The following is a 22,759-nucleotide window of genomic DNA, read 5'->3' on the forward strand; positions in this document are numbered from 1 at the left end:
GCTGTGTGATGCCTCCCCCACCCCCAGCATGTGGTCTAAACACATACCCTCATGCTCAGTCTGCTCACTTCCTTCCAAGTGTGGAGGTCACGTAGACCTCCGAGGCTTCTGTGTATGGAAGAAGGCACTGTAGTAGCCCCAGGAAGTTCCGGGAAGTGGCAAGGGCTCCAGACTCACCCTAGTTACAGAGCAGCCATCCCCGGTGCATACTCACACACTTCCTTCCCCTAGAGCTTTTCTGCTTTGGGTTTCTCCTTAGTTCAGTTTTGTGCAACCATTATTTTAATAATATTGAACATATATTGTGGTCTTGACCCTGTGGTAGGTGTTGCATTTGAAGGATTTGGTCCTTAGAGGCCCTGGTCCACTTCCCAGTATGTCAGCAGCTTCCACCCACCTCCTCCCATCCATTTGCAGCCCAATAGCATCTTCTCAAAGAATCTTCTCAAATCTTCTCAAAGAATTGATGGCACAGCTGAAGCCATGAGAGGAAAACCCCTGAGTGCCAGGAAGTGGTCATGTGTTTCTGGAAGAGAGTCTTTGCACACGTGACCAGTTTTGCCTAGGAAGAAAAGGCTCCCTGTTGGGCCAGACTGCCCCTTGGTGGTTTCGTGTTCAGAAGCAATGATGCAGTCCAGAGGCTGGGACAATAGTAGACAGCAGCTGTTTTAGAAGGATTTCTTTGACCATTGTTTAATTATTTTATCTGGCCCTGGCCTGAAAGGGCAGTGGAGAAGTCTCAGACGTTTCTTTCAGAAGGTTTCCAGTCGGGTGGGTACAGAAACTTGGGGAAGAGAGGCTGAGAAGGCATCTGAGTAGAATCTGGTCCTTAAATGGCATCTTTCAGTCCCTTTATCACACTCCCTTGGGGACCTGGTTGAAGGTACACTGGCCTTGCCTTCTTGTGCCGTTTTTACAGGGACAGGGTGGGCATCTTCTATCTGCAGACTCCTTTTGGGGATAGGGTCTCCATACAGCCCGGATTAGCCAAGCCTACGGCTCTGGCCTAGAGAGATACAAGCTAAGCCTCTACCATCTGCACTACCAAAGGAGCCCCCTCACCTGGGACCCTGAAATGCTGCTCACTTCAAATGCCCCGGCTTCCTTCCTGATCATAACTAACATTGCTACTCTTTGAGATAATTTAAATAAACTGATCAGACACTTAGTTTGTCTTGATCAGGTGGGAAGAGGCCGTGAAAACACTGTTGCAGCAGTATGTTTCTATGATTTCTTATTCCTATTATAAACATTTTCTATAATGTTATTATTTTTACAATTAAAATAAATCCGTGTGGCCCAGTCAGGACTTCACTTGTGGGATGTGCTGTTCCCCAACCTCCACCATTGCCCCTGTGGGCCCACCGATCATGAGCACATTGACCTAAAGATCCTCATCAGACCTGGAACTGCTGAGAGGTCACAGGCAGTGCGTGCAGCAACTGCCCAGTCTGTTCTAGTGCACAGAATCACGGCTTCTCCATCTCCACCTCTCCCTCTGGCTGTGGATTTAGTGCCCCACCCTGCGCAGGGCCAGACGGCTCCAGCCTGCTTATGTTCCCTATGCACCACCAGGGGGCGAGGAAGTGCCCAGACTGATTGCTGATTCTTCATCTTAGTGCAGAGTCCGTGCTGCTTTCCTCTAAATCTTAGTAAGGAGGCAAAGCAGGCCCAATGGGGATAAAAGTAAAGGAGTGAATGGAGGCTGGGAGGACATGCAGTGTCCCCTCTCCTTGGTAGGAATTGAGACCAAGTGCCAGATACCACCTCCTCCTGCCCTTGGAATCTAGCTGCACATCAGTGCCTTAGCATAGGGGTGGGAAAGCAGAGGACCTGAGAGCACAGGCACTCTGCCGTAGTAATGATGGGGAATAAATAGCAAGGGGGTTCGGAAAGCCGAACCTGGGGAAGGGTGGAAAAGGGGTCTGTGGACATATACTGATTTAAGTTATACTAATGTACATATACACACATGGTGGCAACATTGCTGTACTCTAAAGTTTAAGTTTTTATAGTTTTTGTCAACATCACTTGTAAGATTAATCAATACAGGCCATGACAGTTGAGTTTCATATAGTTTTTCCCACTAAGAAAATAAGTAGGAATTGGGTATTTTGTCTATTAAAATCATTCTGTATTTTTTCTTATAAATAAACTCTGAAAATTTGAAAATTAGTATCTTTTTATTCTAAGTGTTAATAAATAAATGTATAACATAAATACATATTAACCAATTTCAGTGAAATATTTATTTGTTGAATTTTTTCATTACTATTCACTCTGAATATAAATCTTCACAGTCCTCACAGTTGTTTTTAGAAATCCTTTTTGCAGCAGCCCCTGTGTGTGTATGTGTGTGTATGTATGTTTTCCTGCATTTTTCAAAAAAAATTTTAAAGTGAAAAAGTCCATGAGCCTAGCTTATTTTCACAGTAATTACTGTACTCTAACCATATCCATGTTATGTCTTCTCTACCACAGTAACTACTTATATTTTTTTCATTATTTCACATGTTTCAAACAAATGGAAAAGTGTAGAGAATAAAATAATAAACACAGTATAACCACCACCCAAATTTACCACATCTCAGTAGTTACATTTGCTTCAGATTTTTTTAAAAGAAAGGAAATGTTATATATGTCCCCTTTCCCAGTCCCAGTCCCTTCCCAAAATAACCACTTTCTAGAATTTATTTTAAATCTCATTTCCTTTGGAGTATCTGATACTTAGCTGTGATTTTTCTTCATTGTTAATAATTTTTTTATAGCTCACTTTATAGCAAATTACAGATGTTTTAAAAGGTACCCCCAAAAGAGGAGACGGGGTGTGTGTGTGTGTGTGTGTGTGTGTGTGTGTGTGTGTACCAGCTGAGAGGCAGCCACGGGCTGGGAAGAGGAACATCTCTGCTGTGCTGGGGTGCTGCTGAATTATAAGAGAAAGCATGTTGGAGGTATCTGGGTAATCTATTATAAAAGAGAAGATGTTGAACATAAGAATTTTGAGAAAACTATGTGGATGTGTAGAATCACGTAATTCAGAAATCTGAATGAAGATACTTGTGAAGATCCATCTAGGTGAACAGAGCTTCTTCATTTTTATGTGCTTTCTGTGTCAAGCACTGTTAAAAGGACTTTATTGGATATTAACTTATTTAACTCTCATCCTAACCAATGAGTTAGGTATCAATATTCTCCTCACTTTCTATTTTATTTTTTTATTATCATCAGATAAGGAAACAGAAAGATTAAATGGCTACAGTTAGGCTGAGTCAGGATTTGTACCAGGCAATATGGATCAAATATGGATTGCAGCTCACCTGGTTAATTCTGCCTTACACTGTAGCCGGCCATTGGCCACTGGCCCACGCTGCGCTCTTCCTGCTCTTGGACGCTACACTCAGGCGCACAGATAAAGCTGAGTACTCAGCAATATCTGGGCTCGAGTCCATTTCTTCTTGTCTTGCTCTTCAGACCCTTTCCTTATGAATGGTTCCTTTCTTTCTGTGCACAAACAGGCATAAATATGTTAGTTTTCTGCTTTTAATTTTTCAGAATTGCCCCCATTGTCCAATTCACTTAAGGTATGCTGGTTTTCCCCTTCAAAATGGGGTGTCTCTTGAACTCTCCATCATTTCCTGACATTCTATCTGTGTTAGTTAGGACTCCTTTAGTTGCAAGGAAACAAACTGGTTTAAGCAAAAAAAGGCAAACATTGCCTCATGTGATTGCATACTTCATGTAACAGGAGTCAACAATTATATAGTCCTAGGGGTACATCTAATAAAAAAATACAACTTTATAGAGAAAATTATTAAATTTCTGAAAGACACAAGAAGACCCAGATGTAGGTAGATAATATGTTCATGAGTGAGAAGACTCAAATTATAAGGATTTAAATATCTATAGATTCCATGTGGTTCAAATTAAAGTCCAAATTTTAGTTTTTATTCTACATTGTTCTAACAGTTTGTTCAAAAGAATAATAATGTATAATTATATATAATTATATATTTTATATATTATTATATATTTATATATTATATATTATGTATCATGTATATTATTATATTATAATATAATATATATAATATAATATATAATTATAATATATAATATATTATAATATATATTATAATAATATGTGTGTATTATGTACATATATTATATATAATTATATATAAATAATATTTATATAAATATATATAAATATATAAATTTATATATAAGTTTATATATATTTATTATATTATATTAAATTATATACATATAAATTTATTTATATAAATTTATATAAATAATGTATAATTATATATAATTATACATATAATTATATATATTATATATATTATATATAATATATAATAATAATGTATTTGGTTATTATATCTTACAAATGAAATAAATGACAGTAATGTTATCAATAATGGGAGGGAAGAATTGGAAATACTCTGTTATAAGGCTCTTGTACTACTTGTGAAGAAGTATAGTGTCATTTAAAAGTGGATTTGGATTAGTTGTAAATGTATTTCACAAAATCTAGGGCAACCACTAAAAAGGTTAAGAAAGTGTAACTGATGGGCTAATAAAGGAGATAAAATAGAATCATAAAATGCCCAATTAAAACCATAAAAAGCAGGAAAATAGCGGAGTACCAAAAATAGAAACAATGAAGAAGGGCAACAAATGAAAAACAGTAACAAATATGTTAGATCGTAATCTAGCTTTATCAATAATAACTTTAAATATGAATGGCCTAAATACACCAGTTAAGGGCGACTGCGTGGCTCAGCTAAGTATCTGTCTTCGGCTCAGGTTGTGATCCCAGGATCCTGGGATGGAGTCCCACGTCAGGATCCCTGCTCCATCTCCCTCTACCCCTCCCCCAACTTGTTCTCTCTCTCACTCACATCTCTCTCAAAATCCTTTTTAAAATTTTGCCAGGGACGATTAAAAGTAAGACGGAACTATATGTTGTTTATTTAAAAACTCACTTTAAATATAAAGACACAGATGGATTACAAGTAAAGGAATGGAAAAAGACCAGGCTAACATTAATTGAAAGAAAAGCTGGGAAAGTGATACTGATTTCAGACAGAGCCAGCTTGAGAGCAAGGAAGATTATTAGGGAAGAAAGGGGGGCATTAGATGATGATAAAGGAGTCAATTCCCCAAGAAGACAATCCTTAATGTGTGTGGCCTAACAAAGCATAAAAGTATATGAGGGAAGAATTTATGAAACTGCAAGGAGAAACTGACAGTTGGAATCTTCAACATTCTCAGCTGAAGACTCGGTAACTGACAAATTCAGCACATAGAAAATTAATAGTGACATAACATCATTTAACATAATTTAGTATCATCAGTCAACGGGATCTGTACATTCCCCTTGAGTTTACATGGAACAATCACCAAGATAGACCACATTCTGGGACTTAAAACATGCCTTAACAAATTTAAAAGTTGAAATCATACAATGTATGCTCTCAGACCACAATGGAATTAAACTCGAATCCAATAATAAATATAGCCCCAAATCCCAAAATATTTGGAAATTGAACAACAGAGTTCTAAGTTAACATACAGGTCAAGAGAAATTTTTAAAATATTTTGAACAAAGTGAGGGGTGCATGGGTGGCTCAGTCAGTCAAGCAACTGACTCGATCTCAGGGTTGTGTGTTCAAGCCCTGCATTGGGCTCCACACTGGGCATGGAGCCTACTTAAAAAATTAAAATTATATATATATGTGTGTGTGTGTGTGTGTGTGTGTGTATATAATAATACATAATATATATAATATAATTATATATAATATATAATATACATATTCTATATATTATATAATATATAATAATATATATACATAATATGTAATGTAATGTAATAATACATAATAAAATACATAATATAAATAATATAATAATATACATAATACATAATATATAATGATAATATATACATATATGTATATATACACGTGTATATATATATATAATGAATATGAGAACACAGCTTATCAATTTGTGAGATGTAAGAAAAGCAGTACTTAGGAACTTATAACACTGAATGTAAGGAAAGATCTAAGATCAAACTTTCACCTTAGGAAACTAGAAAAAAATCTGAAGTAAGCAAAGAAAAGAAATAAGAATTAGGGCAGAAATCAATGAATAGAAAAAACAAAAGTAGAGAAAATGAATGAACCAAAAGCTGCTTCTTTCAAAAGATCAATAAAATCAGTAAACCTCCAGCTGATCTAACCCAGCGGGTGGGGGAAGACATACGTTACTCTTAACAGAAATGACCCCATAGACATTAAAAGGATAATAAAGGAACATTATAGATAACTATTTGATAACCTAGATGAAATGAACCGGTTACCTGAAAGAAACAATCTACCAGAATTCTCATGAGGAGAACTAGATAATCTCAACAGGCCTATATATACTAAAGAAATTGAATCAATAATTAATATTGTTCCAAAATAGAAAGCACCAGGTCCAGATGGGTTCATCAGTGAATTTTACCATATATTTGAAGAACAAATTGACACCAATTCTCTACACTCTCTTTTGAAAGTAGAGGGCAGCATTATCCTAATCCAAGACCAGATAAATACATTTTTTTTTTTTTTAGAATTTATTTATTTATTTGACAGAGATCACAAGCAGGCAGAGAGGCAGGCAGAGAGAGAGGAAGGGAAGCAGGTTCCCCGCTGAGCAGAGAGCCCGATGCGGGGCTCGATCCCAGGACCCTGAGATCATGACCCAAGCAGAAGGCAGAGGCTTTAACCCACTGAGCCACCCAGGTGCCCCAGATAAATACATTATAAGAAAGGAAAGCTACAAACCAGTAACTCTCCTAAACATAGAGGCAAAATACTCAACAAAATATTAGCAAATCAAATCCAACAACGTACACAAAGAATTCTACACCATAACCAAATGAGATTTACTCCAGGATGCAAAGCTAGTTCTTCAACATTTGAGAATTAATTAATGCAATCCATTGTATCAACATGCTAAAGAAGAAAAATTACATGATCATATCAACACATACAGAAAAAGCGTTTGACAAAATCCAAAAACCATTCATGGTAAAAACTCTCAGTAAACCAGGAATTGAGGGGAACTTCCTTAATTAAATTAAATTCCTCAACTTGATAAAGGACGTCTACAAAAACCCTACAGCTACCATCATACTTAATTATGAAAAGCTAGATGCTTTCCCTGTAAGACGAAGAAGGCAAGGATGTCCCCTTTCACCACTCCTGTTCAACGCTGTACTAGAAGTCCTTGCTAATGCAGTAACAACAAGAACAGGAAACAGATACACAGATTGCGAAGGAAGGAATAAAACTGCAGATGACATGATTGTCTATGAAGGAAATTTGAAACAATCAGCAAACTCCTAGAACTAATAAGCAATTATAGTAAGGTTTTAGGATGCAAGGCTAATATACAAATGTCAATTGCTATCCTGCATATCAAAAATGAATAATTGGAATTTGACATTAAGACATGACACAATTTATATTAGCACTAAAAAATTAAATATGTACAAGAACGATATGAGGAAAATTACAAAACTATGATGAAGAAATCAAAGAAGATTAAACAGGTATTCCATGTTCTTGAATAGGAAAATTCAATATTGTTATCAGTTCTTCCCAATGTGAACTAGAGATTAAATATAATCCCAGTCAAAATCCCAGCAAGTTATTTGATGGACATTTACAAACAGATTCAAAGTTTATATGGAAAGACCCAGAACAGCCAACACAATATTGAAAGAGAAGGACAAAGTTGGGAGGTCTGACAATATTTAATTTCAAGACTTATTGTAGTCACCATAACCAAGACAGTTTGGCATTTGGTGAAAGAATAGACAAATAGATCAATGGAATGAAATAAAGAACCCAGGAAGACTAACACAATATGATCAATTGATCTTTAGCGAAGGAGTAAAGGCAACTTAATGGAGAAAGCATATTCTATTCAACAATGGTCCTGGAACAACCAGACACCCATACACCCCCCCCCAAAAAAAGGAACATCCAACATTAGTTAATATAATATAGCATATTAATAGAATAAAATACCCATATTCTTATCTCAATAGTCACAGAAAAAGCATTGGACAAAATATACATACTTATAATAAAAGCCCTCAACAATATACTATTAGGAAGGAATTTCCACAACCTGATAAAGAATATCTTTTTAAGGGCGCCTGTGTGGCTCAGTGGGTTAAAGCCTCTGCCTTTGGCTCAGGTCATGATCTCAGGGTTCTGGGATTGAGCCCCACATCGGGCTCTCTGCTCAGCAGGGAGCCTGCTTCCTTCTCTCTCTCTGCCTGCCTCTCTGCCTACTTGTGATCTCTGTCTGTCAAATAAATAATTAAAATCTTTTTTAAAAAAGTGGATACTTTCCATATTTGAATAGGTTAAAAAATAAATGAGAAGGCAAATCATTAAAAAAAAAAATCTTTTTAAAAAATCTACAGTTGACATCATACTTAATGATGAAAGACTAAATTATTTTTCCCTAATATTGGGAACAAAGCATGGACTTCCATTCTTGGCTTTTGTATTCAAGATTATAGTGGAGAAGAATCAAATGTTCCAGTTTTCTGAATTTTAAGAATTCAATTTTGGTAATGCTTACTGCAGATGTATGCTATCGACATTATGTAATAATAATATAGCATATACTAAAAACAAAAGTGCCTAAGGTAGAGTTTATATATTATAGTATCATCACTATGAGTAATGCCACTATGTAGGAGAAAAAACTCCCCTACCAGAGACCTGGATTCCATTAATATCTTATTTTTTATATATATAAAAAGAGGAAATTGGACTAGACAGAGCTAAACTTTGTTGGGTCCTATATTTCTGTGATTATTCCCTTAATGGTTTGTTTTTAAATACAACCAAAATATAAAACACCTTTTAAAAAAGATTGTAGGGTTGCCTGGGTGGCCTAGTCCTTAAGCATCTGCCTTCAACTCAGGTCATGATTCCAGTGCCCTGGGATCGAGCCCCGCATCAGGCTCCCTGCTCAGAGGAGAGCTGCTTCTCCCTTTCCAACGCCCCCTGCCTGTACTCCCTCTCTCTGTCAAATAAATAAATAAAATCACTTTAAGTAAGTAAATAAGATTGCATTGGAAGTTCTAGTTAGTGCAATCAGGCAAGAAAAAGGAAGGCATACAGATTAAACAGGAAAGCAGTAAAACTGTCTTTATTTGCAGATGATGTGGTTGTTCTTGGCAAATATCCTGCTGAATCTATAAAAAAGCCACTAGAACTAATATCTGAGTTTAGCAACATTGCAGGATATAGATCAATATACAAAAATCACTTACATTTTTATATACAAGCAACAAACTACTAGAAAATAATTTTTTTATTTTTTTAAGATTTTATTTATTATTTGACAGAGAGAGATCACAAGTAGGCAGAGAGGCAGGCAGAGAGAGAGGAGGAAGCAGGCTCCCTGCTGAGCAGAGAGCCCGATGCGGGGCTCGATCCCAGGACTCTGGGATCATGACCTGAGCCGAAGGCAGAGGTTAACCCACTGAGCCACCCAGGCACCCTGAAAATAAATTTTTGAAAAAGATACCATTTGAAATTCAACAAAATATATAAAAGACCTCATATACAGAAAATTACAAAATATTTTTTTGAGAGAAAAGCCTAAACTAATGGAAGGACATACTTTCTTCAATGAGCAAAAGTCTCAGTTTTGTTAAGATGTTGATTCTTCCGCAGATTGATGTGTAGATTCAATGCAATTCCAGGCAAAATCTCAGCAGGCTTTTGTTTGCAGAAATTGGCAAGCTGATTCTAGAATTTACATGGAAATACAAAGGTCCTAGTGGTCTCACACTGATTTCAAAAATTACAGTAAAGCTACAGGAGTCAAGGTGGTGTGGTATTGGCATAAAGATAGAGAAATAGATCAATGGAGCCAAATAGTCACACATATTCATATAACTGATTTTTGACAAAGGGAATTCAGTGGAGAAATGATAGCCTTTCTCAACAAATAGTGCAAGAACAAATGGATGTCCATATGCAGAAAAATGTGTATCTTTTAATTAGCTCAATCCATATCTCACACCACACACAAAAATTAACTAAAAATGATGCATAGAACTAAACGCAAAACTGAATGCTGTGAAACTTCTAGGAGAAAACATGAAAAATCTTTGTGTCGTGGCTTTGCCAAAGATTTCTTAGATATGCTACCAAAAGCATTATCCATTAAATTACAAGTTGATAAATTGTTCATCATAAAAATTAGAAAACTGCTCTTCAAAAGTTACTGTTAAGAGAGTGAAAATATAAGCAACAGCCTGGCAGAAAAATCTTTGCAAAGCATAAATTTGACAAAGGATTGGAACTAATTAAAGAATATCTAAAGAACTCCAAAAACATAACAAGAAGAAAACAATCCAATTTTTCTTACTGAGGAAAAGATCGCATTAGATTATAAATAGTGCATGAAAATATTCTCAACATCATTAATCATTAGGAAAATGGAAATTAAAACTATAATGAAATATCACTACGTGCCTATTAGAATGGCTAACATTTAAAATACTGACTATAAAAACTGTTGTCAAGAATGTGAAAGAACTTGAATTCTCATACACTCTGAGAATGTGAAATGTAAGAACCACCTTAGAAAGCTGTTTGGCATTTTCTTAAAAAGCTAACCATAGGGGCGCCTGGGTGGTTCAGTGGGTTAAAGTGGGTTTAAGTGGGTTAAAGTGCCTTCGGCTCAGGTCATGATCCCAAGGTCCTGGAATCGAGCCCTGCATCAGGCTCTCTGCTCAGCAGGGAGCCTGCTTCCTCCTCTCTCTCTCTGCCTGCCTCTCTGCCTACTTGTGATCTCTGTCTGTCAAATAAATAAATAAAATCTTAAAAAAAAAAAAAAAAGAAAAGAAAAGTTAACCATACACCTGTGATGTTATCCAGCCATTCTACTCCTTGGTATTGACCTAAGAGAAAAATAAATATATGCCTATAAGGAGACTTGTACATGAGTGTTCATAGCAGCTTAGCTTCAAATAGCCCAAAACTGGAAATAACTCAAATGTCTATCAAAAGGTGAATGGATAAACAAATAATGGTATGTAAGAGTATTCAGCAATAAAAAGGAGTGAACTATCAATGCACACAACAACATGGATGATTCTAAAAATAATTTGCTAGGTAAAGAGTCAGAAAAAAAGAGTACACATTGTATGATTCCATTTATATAAAACTATAGAGAGCACAAACTAATGTGTACTGGCAAAAAAAATGTATCAGTGATTGCTTGAGGATCAGTTAGGCAGGAAGGAGCCGAAGGGAGAAACAGGAGCACAACTAAACCTTTGAGTGTGATGGATCTGTTTGCTACCTTGATCATGGTGATTTCACAGGTTCTTACGTCAACATTTATCAAATAGTATATTCTAGGGGCCGCTGGCTGACTCAGTTGGTAGACCAACTTTGATCTTGTGATTGTAAATTTGAACTCCACATTGGATGTAGAGATTACTTAAATGAAATCTTTTGAAAGTTATATGTTCTAAATATGTGCATTTTATTGTATTTGATCAAACCTCAATAAAGCTATTTTAAAACAAGCTATCACCCAATAATCCCCCAAAATACTAGTGTTTAGGGATGAATCTATGCCTATCACAACCAACATGTATTCAGTATCTATGTAGGAAAAAACAAGGGAAGGCAATGAGGGGTGTAATATTCTTTAGAATAGTAAGTAACTGGTAAGTACAATCTGAGAATCACTCCACAACTGGGAGGAAGTCATGCAGACTCAATTTTCAGCCAAATCCAAAGAATCTACAGTAATTTCTGGAGAGGTTGAAGTGGTCTGAGTACTTATAATGTCTTGATACTAACAAATCAAAACTTCCTTTCAGGACAAAGCCAAACTGAGGAGAAACTGATGGGAGTAGAATCCAAATAGAGCAAGGCAGGGACTATAAGGGCAAAAGACAGAGAAGGCCCTGATGATCTCAGAAGTCAGAGGCCATACTTTCATTATTTCATTAAGGAAAAATAAAGAAAACTCTATAGCCTTGAAGCTAAAATACCTATTCTTCCCATTTTTCCTTGTAATCAGGAAAACTCATTGCACTCAAACATGAGCAGCTGAAACTGATCTCAGCTGAATCCCATACATAGTCATCACAAAAAAGAAAAGAATACAACAATGTTCCCATTGACAATGAAAGCATGGCAGAAGGATTTACCCAGAAAGAAAAGAAGAAAACCATTAAGAAAATGAAAAAAGCTATTAAAAATCAGTATAAGAATTTGAAAATTTCAGAAATGTGATAATAGGAAAAAATAAGATTTTTTAGAAGTCAGTTTATAGAACTCAAGAAAAAGAAAAAAACTAAAAGTTAAATGGGAAGGAACCCAAGAGAAAATGACAATGCATAAAATTTTCAGTCATACAAGTTTAAATGAAAGACTTTTTTTTAAAAGAAGAAAGAAATAAAAATGGATTTTAGCGAAAGTGATAGAAAAAGAAGATAGTCAAAGAAGATCTAACATATGTATGATAGGATTTACTAAAAAGGGAAAACAAAGCAATGGAACAGAATATGTACTAAAGCTATACTTTAATAATATTTTTCTCATATAAAAAGGCTTCAAACTGCAGGTTGAAGAGACACACATGTACTTGGAAGAACAAACTCGGATTGGCCAACAGAGAAGAAATGGTAACACACATCTGCAGTGCCAGCACTGGGCCCTTAACCAAAGATGGTCTCTGTATACCAGCCCTGTGTTGTTTACTCCTTCACACAGACTAAGACCTACTAGCCCAAAGCCCACTGGCAACATTTTTACACACTGGATAATTTTACTTGTTTTTAGCTTTTTAAAAAATATTTTATTTATTTATTTGAGAGAGAGAGAAAGAAAGAGAGAGAGAGATCATGAGCAGGGGGGTGGGATAGAGGAAGAAGCAAGCTCCCAGCTGAGCAGGGAGCCAGATATGTGGGACTCAATCCTAGGAACCTGGGATCATGACCTGAGCGAAGGCAGATGCTTAACCAACTGAACCACCCAGGCACCCTTCACTGAATTCCTTTAAAGATCATTCAAATAAGCATATTTTTAGCTATTTACAATCTGCCTGCTTTGTATAATGTTAACTTTAAAAACAAAATTGCCCGTTACTTTACCAGTTTAAGTGGGAATGACGGAATTGTGATTCAGGACAAGCAAACTACAGCAAGTCCACAGGCAAGTACAGAAAACAGAGGAGACGAATGCTGTTTTGTAGAAGAAAGGGGCAGTTCCGGGAGGGCTGTGGAGTAAAACTGGGAGTAAAAAAAAATGCTTAGTGGAGTAAACTGGGAGTCTGAAGTAAAGTGGAATTTCATTGGCTGAGTTGTGGACAGTCTTTTATTTGCTGGGCTGTTCCCCAGAGAGGAGAAAAGCCTTTTTTCCTCCTTCTTGGGTAATAAAGTAGTAGTTAAAGTAGTATTGACTTGCAAGGTATGTTTCTTCCAGCTGGACCTGCAATCTACCAGGAGCATGAGAGCTCCCCCTGCTGGTCTCCCGACTCCATTCTAAATTAAGGTTTCATTTCGTTAATTTTCATAATGCCTGTGAAACTGAAGCTGACATTAAAAGCCATAAATAAGATAAACCCCAGGGCTATAAAGACCCCAAGCCACTGTTGAGCATCACGTAGACATGTAAACCCTCTCTTTGGTCTTCCTCCCCTCATTGGTTCTTTTGCTGTCCTCCCCTTCTGGGTGGTAGCCCCTGTGCAGGTGCCCTTGGAAGGTCTCGGGCTCTGAGAAGCACCAACCCCCAAGACCCCCCTTGCAAACCTGTCAAAGCACCACACACATAAAACTCATTGTGTGCTACTGCCACCCTGTGGTCACATCTTTTACACTGATCAACCTTGAAATCTTTCAAACTCATACAGGCCAGCATTTCTGATTATTAAGTGATCCAGTCCTACAGACACCCTACTGCGTTCTCTGGGGTTTGTTTGGAGACATTGCCAATTGGGTTACAGAGTTCCCCACCTGCTTCTGAGGCCCCCTCCTTGGAGACCAGCTGTCCTCTTCATCATAAAACCCTACTCAATGGTTATATTGCCTATTACTAAATAATAGTAAGTGCTTTTGGCCCATGGTTATTACCACAGCAGAAATAGATGGGGAACCAAGGCACAAAGCTCCTGGCTCAACTTGGGCCCTTGCTCCTTGTCATATCTGTTTCCTGATTCTCACTATTACTTTTCAGTGTCCACAGGTCAGTCACTTTGATTTATGAACAGTGAGCTCTTACTACAGTCTAGTCAATCTTAATGTTTTGGGGCACCTGAGTGGCTCAGCAGGTTAAGTTTCTGCCTTCAGTTCAGGTCATGATCCCAGGGTCCTGGGATTGAGCCCTGTATTGGGCTCCCTGCTCAGCAGAGAGCCTGCCTCTTCCCCTCCCCCTCCCTCTGCTTGTGCTCTCTCTCTCTGTCAGATAAATAAATAAAATCTTTAAAAAAAATCTCAGTGTTTCCCTCCTTTCTCATTCTGTAACAGAAACAAAATGCTGGGCAAAGATATGTCTACCAAGTTCAAGGTATTGGATTAAAATTATGAGTAATTTCTCTAAGACAAAAAAGAAATGGGTTAGGATTAAAGATGAAGTCTCAATCCAGAAAAAATCATTGCAATAAGTGGGAATGGTTTCAGGGTATCTTCCAGAGTATATACACAGGCATACCTCATTTTACTGTGTTTCACTTCATGCCCTTCACAGATACTGCATTTTTTACAAATTGAAGGTTGGTGGAAACCCTGAATTGAGGAGGTCTATTGGCACTATTTTCCCAACGGCATTTGCTCACTTCATGTCTGTGTCACATTTTGGTAACTCTCATAATACTTAAAACTTTTTCCCTATTATTATATTTGTTATGGTGATCTGTGATCAGTGATTATGACTTGCTGAAAGCTCAGATAGTGGTTAGCATTTTTTAGCAGTGAAGAATTTTTAATTATGCATTTTTAAAGACATAATACTATTGCACACTTAAGAGATTACAGTATAATCTTTCTAAAAGAGATTTATTTATTTGACAGAGAGAGAACGAGAGAGAGAGAACACAAGCAGAGGGAGTGGCAGGCAGAGGGAGAGGGAGAAGCAGGATGGTGGGATCATGACCTGAACAGAAGGCAGCCGCTTAACCAACTGAGCCACCCAGGCACCCAAGAGATTATAGTATAGTCTTACATATAACTTTCACGTGAACTGGGAAACAACAAAAAAAATTGTTTGGCTAACTCTATTGTGAGATTCACTTCATTGCAGCGGTCTAGAACTGAACCTGTAATATTTCTGAAGTGTGCCTATTTAGGGTAAAATCAGCATAATACTGGGTATACCAGCAAAATCAGGGTAGTTGCAACTAGTTGCTTTAGAGAACCAATCCCTACCTTGTAGCAAGCAGTAAGGAGTAAAAATTTCAAAAAAGATGAACATAGAAATTAGTGAAATGAAAAACTACAACAGAGTTAGTCAATAATACAAAAAGATTATTGTTTGGAAAATGCAAACATTAGCCAACCATGATCAAGAGAAAAGAGAGGGACACCTGGGTGGCTCAGTAGGTTAAGCCGCTGCCTTGGGCTTGCGTCATGATCCCAGGGTGCTGGGATCGAGTTCTGCATTGGACTCCTTGTCCAGCAGGGAGCCTGCTTCTCTCTCTGCCTCTGCCTGCCACTCTGCCTGCTTGTGCTCTCTCTCTCTCTCTGACAAATAAATTAAAAAAAATTTTTTAAAAAGAGAGAGAGAGAGGCACCTGGGTGTTTCAGTCAGTTAAGTAGTCCACTCCTGATCTCAGTTCAGGTCTTGATCTCAGGGTCATGAGTTCAAGCCCCATGTTATGCTCCATGCTAGGTACAGAGCCTAGTTAAAAAAAAAAAAAAAAAGAGCGAGAGAGAGAAACTTTAAGAATGTAAAACAAGATATAGCTGCAGAAATAGAAGAAATGAAAAACTGAGAAAAAATTGGGTTAAATATTGTGCGAATACAATTAACACAGCAACACAAGTTTTTAAAGGAATTATTAATTACTAAAATTTAGTCATGAAGAAGTATGAACATATTTGTGTGGTACCAGATATCTGAATGGAAGAGATGGACCAAACCAAAACACCAAGCCTTTTAAAAATCAGTTTTATGCTTTTTTCCCCTAAAACACATTTTATTAAAATTTTCCAAGTCAGTGTGCTACAAAGTTTTGTAAAGAAATATCTTAAAATCAGAATTCATAATAAAAATAGCTGAAAATAAAATTAGTGAGCTAATCCAAAGTAATAGGTCTTAGGAAATTACCCAAAATGCATCAAAGAATGTCAAGGTTGTGGGAAATTGTTAAAGAGATAAAGAGGGAGAGACAGAGTGAGACCATCTGACATATCTAATCAGATTTTATGAGGGAGTGACTAGAAAGAATGGGATACTTCAGGTTTGTTTCCCTGGGAAGCTGCCTCTTAAACCAAGTTTAGCATTCAGGATGTTTATTAAGGAGTGCCATTGGAAAGACAGAGTAAGAGGAAGCAGGAATAGATAGAGGGAGAAGATGAGCTGTGATTCAGGGCCAACAACAACTACAGATGACCCCATAGGAGCTCTGTTGGCCTTCAAAATTGTTCTCATTTGGCCTGAGATATGTAGGCTTTTATAATCCTCTGTTGATCAATCACTGGATGTGGACTGCCCTGGACCACAAAAAATACCACAACCAAACATGACCTTGAGGCAATCTCTGAAGGTGCTGACAGCTGAAGGCTGCCTGCCCACAGCACTCTTAGCAACTATAACACCAGATTCTTCACCAAAGGGGAGGGAAGACGGCCTGGACAGCACATCATACCACATGGGAGAAAGATACTAATTAAGAAAACAATGACTGAGGATTCTCTAAAATTGAAGAAAAATATAAACATGCTGATTTAGGAAACACAAGAAATTTCAAGCAATTTAAAGAAAAAGAATTACACACTTAAACACATTTTGAAAGCGAAGATTATAGAAAAAAAAGAGAAAAGATCTTAAGAGCAGCCATAAAAAAAACCCAATTACCTGCAGAGAAATGACAAGTTGACTGTTAGTTGACTTCGCATAAGCAAAAATGGAAACCAGAGGATGGTGAAATCATATCTTCAAAATGTTGAGAGAAAATAATCATAATAATCATACACGCACTAACCTATCATTCAAGTGGGCCAAAATACAAAATTTCCAGATAAGCATAGCAAAGTTTACCACCAACAGACTCCTCACTAAAGGAAATTCTAAAGCAGTAGTTTTGAAACTTGTTTTCAAGGACGCTGAAATCAACAGGGCAGCTGTGAAACACCACGCCTATGTAACACCACAACAATTCTGATTCACGTAGTCTAGCCTATGGTTATAAGAAGGTAACCCTTCTCCTCCCACCACCAAGGTGGTGTCAGAGGAGGTCAAATGGGCAAGTAAGACTTTCATCCCCACCCAACATAACAAGCTCCTCTTCTCTGGGTTCAGTGAAGATCACCTGGGACTCAACTCCCTCCTTGCTGGAATGGTGTCTAAGGGGCCTAGTTGGAAGTTCCTACTTCCAACCAGAAGTAATAAGACCACTTTCCCTCCTATTCAGGGTGGTTTCAGCAGAGACCTAGGAGGAAACCTGAACTTACACCCCCATCTGTCAGTAACAAGGCTGTGTTTCATGATTAGTGTAGGGTCAAAGGAAACCTGCTAAAAAAGAAATCGTAAATATTCAGAGTTTCATTAAAAAAAAAAAAACCAGAGTCTCATAATAGGAATCAACACTGAGATGAAATAGATATTGGAATTAACTGCCAGAGATTTAAAACAGCCATCATAAAATTCTTCAAGAAGCAATTACAAACACACTTGAAACAAATTTAAGAAAAAAAAATAGAAAGTCCCAGCAAAGAAATAGAAGATATTAATAAGAACCACAAGGAGAATTGAGAACTGAAAAAATACCACAACCAAAGCGAATAACTCATCAGATGGGCTCAACATCAGAATGCAGATAACAGAGGAAAGAATCAGTGAACTTGAAGACAGAATAGAATTTACCCAACCTGAACAACAGAGAGAAAACAGACTTAAAAAATTTAACAGAGCCTCAAGGACCTATGGGATTATAACAAAAGATGTAACATTCCTGTCATCAAAATCCTCAAGAAAAAGGGGAAAGAGGAAGAGGTTTGTAAAAATACTTAAATAGGGCACCTGGGTGACTCCGTTGTTAAGTATCTGCCTTCAGCTCAGGTCATGATCTCAGGGTCCTGGGATAGATCCCCACATTGGGCTCCCTGCTCAGCAGGAAGCCTGCTTCTCCCTCTCTCACTCCCCCTGCTTGTGTTCCCTCTCTTAATATGTTTCACTCTGTCAAATAAATAAAATCTATTAGAAAAATACTTGGGGTACCTGGGTGGCTCAGTGGGTTAAAGCCTCTGCCTTCGGCTCAGGTCATAATCCCAAGGTCCCGGGATTGAGCTCCACATCGTGCTCTCTGCTCATCGGGGAGCCTGCTTCCCTCTCTCTCTGCCTGCCTCATTGCCTACTTGTGATCTCTGTCTGTCAAATAAGTAAATAAAATCTTTTAAAAAATACTTAAAGAAATAATGGCTAATAATGATAAAAATTTAGCAAAAGACAAAAAATCTATAGACTAAAGAAGCAGAGTAGGAACACCTGGGTGGCTCAGTCGGTTAAGCCCTGCCTTCTACTGGGGTTGTGATCCCAGGGTCCTGGGATTGAGTCGCACATTGGGCTCTTTCTCAGCAGGGAGCCTGCTTTTCTCTCTTCCTCTGCCTGCTTGTGCTCTCTCTCTCTCTCTCTCTGACAAATAAAATCTTTACAAAAATAAATAAATAAATAAATAAATAAATAAATAAAATAAAGAAGCAGAGCAAAGCCCAAACAGGATAAAGCCAAATAAATTCACATTACAACAGGAGTGCCTGGTTGGCTCAGTCAGTTAGGTGTCCCACTCTTGGTTTCAGTTCAGGTCATGATCTCAGGATTGTGAGATCAAGCCCTGTATTGGGTTCAGCACTTGGCATGAAGCCTGCTTGAGATTCTCTTTCTCTCTCTGCTCCTGTCTTCTCTCTCTCTCTAAAAAAAAACAAAAAACAAAAAACAAAAAACAAAAAAAAAAAAAAACAAAGGGGGTGCCTGGGTGGCTCAGTCATTAAGCGTCTGCCTTTGGCTCAGGTCATGATCCCAGAGTCCCAGGATCAAGCCCCATATTGGCCTCCCTGCTCGGCAGGACTCCTACTTCTCCATCTCCCACTCCCCCTGCTGGTCTTCCCTCTCTTGCTGTCTCTCTCTCTGCCAAATAAATAAGTAAAATACTTAAAAAAAAAAAAAGACATCAGTCAAACTTCTGATAACTAAAGACAAAGATAACAATTGTCAAAGCAAGAAAAAAAAGACACCTTACCAATGGTGGTGGTGGTGGTGGGAAACAATTTGAATGATAAAAGATTTCTCATCAGAAACTATGGATGCCACTTTTAAAAAGTGGCACAACATTTTTTAAGTGCTGAAAGAAAAGAACTGTCAAACTAGAACTTTATATCTGCAAAAATTTCCTTCAGGAAAAAAGAAACCAAAACCTTTTCAGACAAAGGAAAACATAGAGAATTTGTCAGCAGTACAACTATCTTAAAAGAATGGCTAAAGAAATTTTTAATATGTAAATGAAATGAAGAAAGAAGGAATCTTGGAGGGACACCTGGGTGGTTCAGTTGTTAAGCGTCTGCCTTTGGCTCAGGTCATGATCCCAGGGTCCTGGGATTGAGCTCCTCATCGGGCTCCTTGCTCAGCGGAAGCCTGCTTCTCCCTCTCCCACTCCCCCTGCTTGTATTCTCTCTCTCACTGTCTCTCTCTTTCTCTGTCACATAAATAAATAAAATCTTAAAAAAAAAAAAGAAGAAGGAATCTTGGCTTATCTGGAAGGAGGAAAGAACAATGGAAAGAACAGAAGTATCAGTGTATACAAGAAGCTTTACTGCTCCTTTCCCGTCTTCCAAATTGTTCTTGAATAACATTGTCTTATATGGTTCTCAAAATATGGAGAGAACAGGGGCGCCTGAGTGGCTCAGTCATTAACTGCCTGCCTTTGGCTCAGGTCATGATCCCAGGGTTCTAGGATCAAGCCCCACATCGAGCTCCCTGCTGGGGAGGGGGAGCCTGGTTCTCCTTCTCACACTCCCCTTGATTGTGTTCCCTCTCTTGCTGTGTCTTTCTCTGTCAAATAAATAAATAAAATCTTTTAAAAAATGGAGAGAACATATTTAAAACACTTATAAATGAGGGAATATAAAAGGAGTTAAAAGTAGTAAGTTTTCTGTACTTCACTCGAACTCATAAAATTTTAATACCAAAAAAATTTTTTTTAATACCAGTAAACTGTGATATTTATATATGATATACCTAGAATAAGGAACAACTAACCCTTAGGAAGGCAAAGGACAAAAGAGGGGAAAAAAGAACAACCTAGGGTCCCTGGGTGGCTCAGTCGGTTTAAGTGTCTGCCTTTGGCTCAAGTCATGATCCCAGAGTCCTGGGATTCAGTCTCATGTCAGGCTCTCAGTTCAGTGGAGATCCTGCTTTTCACTCTTCCTCTGCCCTGCACCCCCCCCCCAACTTGTGCTCGCTCTCTCTCTCTATCTCTATCTCAAATAAGATTAAAACAAACAAACAAAAAAAAAAAACAAACAAAAAACTAAGTGGCATATTTAAGCCCTAACATATGGATAATTACATTAAACGTAAATGGTCTAAATACAGCAATTAAAAGATGAAGATCAGCAGCTTGGATTTTTAAAATGACCCAATCATATGCCGTCTACAGGAAATTCTCTTCAAATATAACAGTATAGGCAGATTGAAAATAAAAGTATGGAAAAAGATATGCAAACATTAACCAGAATAAATCAGGAGTGGTTATACTAATATCAGATAAAGTAGATCTCAAAGCAAGAAATAAAGTAGATCTCAGAGCAAGAAATAAAGTAGATCTCAGAGCAAGATCTAGAACAAGAATGACATTACATAATGATCAAAGAGTCAATTCACCAAGAAGACATAGCAATTCGAAATTTCTATGAACCAATCAACAGAACTACAAAATATGTGAAGAAAAAACTAATAGAACTGAAAGGAGAAATAGTTAAATTCACAAGTAATAGTTCATAAAACAACTGCCCATAAAGTCAGCAAGGATATAGAAGAACTCAACACTATAAAGCAACAGGTTCTAATGGTCATTTTATAGAAAACTCCACCCACCTACAGAATATACATCCTTTTCAAGCACCAACAAATCATTTACTGAGTTTGATCAAGTTCCGAGGGTCACAAAACCTCAACAAATGTAAAAGAATTGAAATCATACAGATTATTTCTGACCAAAATGAACTCAAACTAGAAATCAATTACAGAAAGATAATGGGAAAGTCTCCAAACGCTTGGAAACTAAACAATACAGTTATAAATAATCCATGGGTCAAAGAGCAAGTTGCAAGGAAGTTAAAAAATACACCAAACTGAATAAAAGTGAAATGTTTTGGCAACACTCTTCATAATTAGGTAATTAAAAGGGTAGCTTTTATTAAAAATTTAAAAATTAAAAATCACAATTTATTTCTGAAATTGAATGTTTCTTTAAGAATATTTTGTTAATTCCGATTGCTACTGCTGCTCTTTAACAGTTTCTTGGAGTGGTCAATCAGCAGAGGTTAGCAATTTTATTGAAAGAAAGAAGAAAAAAGTTTTATGAAATAATTATAGAATTTATAAATTATTTATCCCTATTGGATTCTTCTGTTCAAACTTCATTAACCTATCAGAACATTCAGACATAAACAAGAGTAACAGGATTCCATCAGCTCTGATATTTTGCTAACTTTCAGACATATAAAAAACAGCTCTACACATACTTTTTAAAAATAGACGAGTTTTTGTGAAAATAAGAGGCGAACATATTCAACAAATTGTACCTTGATTTGTATCTTTTAAATATTTAGATACACTGTATGTGTATTTCTTCTCTTACCCTGTGCTCAGCGGTAGTTAGAGCGGTCCTGTCCTCCTTAACTCTCAAAGCCACAGCTCCCTTCTCCAGAAAAGGAGGATAACATTTCTGAGCTTACGGAATTGGAATGAACGAGGCAACTGAGCAAATATGGCTAATATAAGTTCCCTCACTCTCCTGAGGAGGAATCCGTGTCCAAGGAATGTTTTGGAGTTTTGTTTTGTTTTATTCTTTTTTTCTCTCATTAAGAATTTGTTTTAACTTTTATTTTGGGGGATGCAGGGGAGACGAACGTGCTTGAGGCGCGTGGCTAAGGAAGTGAAGGCACCGAAGAGAGATGTGTGATGGGGCGGGGTGGGATCGGCTCCGAGGAACTGGCTTTGGTAGTGGGAATGAAGAAGAGGAATCCCCATCCACCCCCGCAGGAAATGCTCCAGTGATTGGAAGTGTGTGTGGCTACGTGTGTGCCTCTGTGTGAGGAGGGGGCTAACTCCAACTCCCGCAGACATCACCACGCATGACGAAGCTACTTCCCCTCACGCGGTCCAAGGCGCACACGCGCGATCCACAGCCACGCCCGCACACTCTCGACACACACAGGGCGTCCGAGGGTCCAGTTGCCATGGCGAACAGGAGCGCGTGAGCCCAG

Source organism: Martes martes, assembly GCF_963455335.1.
Source record: "Martes martes genome assembly, chromosome: 7".
Lineage (NCBI taxonomy): Eukaryota > Metazoa > Chordata > Mammalia > Carnivora > Mustelidae > Martes > Martes martes.